The sequence below is a fragment of the Asparagus officinalis genome, chromosome 10 (assembly GCF_001876935.1).
Source record: "Asparagus officinalis chromosome 10, Aspof.V1, whole genome shotgun sequence".
Classification (NCBI taxonomy): domain Eukaryota; kingdom Viridiplantae; phylum Streptophyta; class Magnoliopsida; order Asparagales; family Asparagaceae; genus Asparagus; species Asparagus officinalis.
The window spans coordinates 26,603,797-26,608,236 of record NC_033803.1 but is presented as its reverse complement, the minus strand read 5'-3'; positions in this window follow the sequence as shown (position 1 = coordinate 26,608,236).

Sequence of the window (4,440 nt, the reverse complement as noted above, 5' to 3'; positions counted from 1 at the left end):
ATTAAAACTTATTAACAAAATATTCTAGCAAATTAGATATACTATAAGATATATATCCAAGGATATTAAACTAAAGGTGATATAAACAAACAAGATAGTGGGAATACAAATAATGAGCAATTGACAAAGGTAATATAAAATGAACACAAAAATAAGTGCGTCAATACAAACTCAAACAAGCGATATGATCACGGAGTTCGGTCCCCACGATCTACGTCTTCGCTCCTCACCTCGAGGAGATCTCCACTATCATAACCGGGTTTTCTATGCTCACCCGAATAATATTTATACCTCACCCTCAGTTTTTTAGCTCACCAAAAATTTATAATCTCACACTCTTGCAATCATACTCTACACCCTCTAAGTGTGGTCTCTAGCCTTTGTCTCCCTCAAGGGTTAGGAATTACAACCTACCTCTAGATATTACCATCTACCCCACTCCTCTTAGAACGACCCCGTCTCTCACCACACACTCCTCTCTGTGTACAAGTGTATTACAAAGTGTAACTTCACAATTAGGCACAAATACAATTGTTTGTTCTCTAATACAAGATGAGAACTAAATGTAAGCTCACTCTCCAAGTCACACAATCCCCACAACCCAAATTATACTATATATGAAAATACAATACGCTCAATAGGTTGTGTGCGAATAAAGAGTATCAATAAAACAATTAAACTCAATATTGAAATCTAGCTTAGAGAAATTAGAGTCAAAATAATAAATAGCTAGAATTGAGTTTAAGGAAACTTCTCTATGATGACAAGAGAGAGAGAGAGAGAGAGAGATGACTTGAAGCTCAAATACCAAAGGATGATCTCTTCTAGCTCTTATGATGATTTCTTCACAAACTTGAAACAAACACTAAAACAAACTTTAAACACCCTTTAAATTTGTTTAAAAACTTTCTTAATTAACCTCAGAAGTATGAGGGCATGGGGTATATATAGGCTCATGAAACAACCCAAAAAATCAAGAGAAAACATCATAAAAAGACAAAATAACGGAAACTAAAAATTCTAGAAAACTAGCCGTTATGATGTCGTTAGTTGACTGATGAGCTGATCGTTACAAGAAACTGACAGCTGATCGGTCGACTGGAGAACACGATCAGTCGACTGATGACCTCATCAGTCGACTGGTCAGTCGACCAGAATAAAATAGAAACTTTTGCTTATTCCAAGTGATTTCTTCAGTCGACTAAATACATGTATCAGTCGACTGAAGAACACGATCAGTCGACTAAAGAACACGATCAGTCGACTGATGACCTCATCAGTTGACTGGTCAGTCGACCAGAATAAAATAGAAACTTTTGCTTATTCCAGGCGATTTCTTCAGTCGACTAAACACATGTATCAGTCGACTGATAACACTTTACCAGCCTATTTTGAATTGTAAAACTAATTTTTGAAGTGTTTTTTAAAATAGCAAATAAATTTAGAAAAATGTAAAACATTGGAAAATGACTGTAAACATGAAAATGAACATATTACAAAAACTAGTTTTGAAAAAGCACCTCCCATTTGTAAAATATCATCATTTTATAGATATGTCCAAAACATGAGATACTTGAATTTTAATGTTTTAACATAAACCAAGTTTTGAAACTTTATAAAATGATTTTATAGACTTAATAAAAGATGTATATAATGATTGTTAAGTCCATAAACCAAGAATACAATATTTTCACTAAAATGCATGTTTTGCAAACTTTCAAAAACAATAAACATGATTTCATTGAACTAAATAAACTTGATATTGATAAAATCATGTATAAGCATATAAACATGAAACAAACATGTATTTTCCGGTTATATTCATTTGTTTCATATATAAACTTGAAAACCAAAGACCAAAACTTGTGTGTGTGTGTGTGTGTGTGTGTGTAAACCAAATACGTGTGTGTGTGTATATATGAGCTTAAAGTATCTACACACAAGTATAAACCTAAAACTAATTTACCAAGCAATGATCTTCATGATGCTCGTTCTTGGTAACATGGATGAAGCTTGAACTTGGATCTTCAACTTGAATTGTAAGGCTTCACTCCATTATTCCACCAACCTCCATTGGATATGATCGTTGAAGCGCAATTCCATCCAACCTCTAATTAATTATTTGTCTAAAATAAATACAAAAACACAAACACTAAACAAACAATATTAGTTATAAATTGTTTGTTAAAACATCATAAAAAAGGCCAACAATTTCTATTTCCAGATGGTGGGGAAGTACAAGCCCATCACTAGCCTTCCTGACTTGAACAAGAATTGAAAGGAGAAGTTTGTCTCGGTCGTGGGGGACGACTTGGATCTGGGCTGCTCCAACTAGCCGGAGATAAGGAGTGAAGCGCTAATGGCCAGTGACTTGCTTGACGCTGAGAGGGATGCATTGGATCAAATCAAGGCATACACTAGCTCTCGCAGAGTCAAACACCTGATTAACAACTCGGTCTTGCAGGTTGCCAATGTATCTGTCATGCCTCCCTCCGTCAAGGACCAGGAGAGAGATTTAGCCCTGATCTTAGGAACGACAGAAGCAGTGATGACGATGTCCGCTCCTCTGGTCGACCGCCCAGGAAGGGCCATCATCAAGGCTTAAAAAGCGTCTCCACCGTGACTTACCCCTAATGGAGACCGATATGACCGAAGTAGAGCCTTCTTCCACCCTCATCCATAGGCGAAGGAGGAGGCCACAGAGGGATGAGGAGAAAGTACCTCGGGTGGCAGCCGAGGTGGTCAAGACCAACGTCGTCTATGTGGACGAATCGGCCCCGGAAGAGCAGGCCGAGGCTCCCTGGGAAGAGGTCGGAGCCAAGGCAAGAGCCTTTGCTGGTGAAGGAGAGTCATTCGTCCACCACAGCGTGTCATACCGTCGGGGGAAAAAACCGGTTGGGGAGGCAACGACACCTCCCGTAGGGTTAGATTATCCTTATCCCCATCACGTTACTGAGACCGGGGAGGAAGAATGGGATAGGATGAGGCGGTACCTCATTGGGTCTTTGGGGATCGTCCCTTGATTTGGACAAGAGCCCGACCCAGAGCACCGCTACCGACCTACTCACCATCTTGATATCAGGGGGTCTGTACTTGGTTCTCTCATGACTCAGGTGAGGGCGGTCGAGCAGTTCTGGCTTCCTCAGGATGAGGAGTTCTTGACGAAGGTTCCTAATGCTAGTCTCCACCAAAGCCTTCAGAGCTACCTAGTTCGAGGGGCATTGGTGGATCAAGAGATATTCGGCCGGATGGAGCAAATCCAAACTTTGTATCTCAAGCTCTTAGGGAAGGTAGCTTCCCCGAGGGCTGGCAGAGGGGGGCAACTTAGAGCGGGTTGCAGAGCCACCAGCCTCAAGAGCTTCTGAGGTCGACAGGCTCAGGCAAGAGCTTGATGAGAGCAACAAGAACGCTATGAGACTGGATGAAGCTCTACAGGAGAGGGACCGTGCTAAGGTGCGGGTCGAGACCAAGAAGTAGGCGGCGGTGCATGCAAAGCATCAGCTGGACGAGGAGCATGCAGCGCTCGTCAAACTTCAGGGGGGGGGACATGAGTCCTTAGCAGTGGCCCAAAGCCACAACGCTTACCTCGAGTCTGAGCCTTAGCACGAGGAAATCATAGAATAGAATGGTCAGGACCTTATTGGAAAAACAGAGGTGGCGATAGCCTACAAGGCTGGGTACGACTACCTTGCGGCGCAGCTTCTGACCGAGATGAGGAACCCACCCGATCGCTTCTACTATCCTCCCATCATAGCCAGCTAAGTGTTTGGTTGAGATGGTGGAGGTGGAAGCACTTGGGATGAGAGGGGAGGGAGGGTTGGGGGGGAGGGGGGGGGGGACTTGCGAGGAAGAGGGGGAGTCGGATGACGAAGCTCCCAGTGCTCTAGGCGCGATGAAGGAGGTGACTGCTCGACTCCTCCGTCAACTGCTACCGACGGCTCCTTGCCTTTGACCTAAGGAGCGGGAATGGACCTCTCTTAGCCCCCTCCGCCATGTAGATTAGGATGAAAGCTGCCTTTTTTAGACAATTCAATGGATACTTGACTCAGATTGCTAGGTTGAAGCTTCTGTATTTGAGGAAGCTCTCTATACGGTCCTCTTAAGTTTAGTGTGACATCCATCACATACCAGTATGGCCGGTTCATAAATGATTTTTTTTTTTTTTTTTTTGGGGGGGGGGTTGTTGGGAGAGATGTATTTCTTGTGGACGAATAATAAAGTAATTACACATTCAGTATCAGGTTAAATAGTTTGATGGAGGGCCTCGTGTCAGCATATATATGATTCGGTGGACTAACATCAAATTACAATGAATTGGGGAACTAATATCTAAGTATCAATGTTGTAAGAGACTAATATTGGAAAATCCTTCAAGATGAAAAGTCCCCCCCTCCCCTTTTTTTTCTCTCTTTTTTCCCCCATTTGGACTTTTCCCCGCCA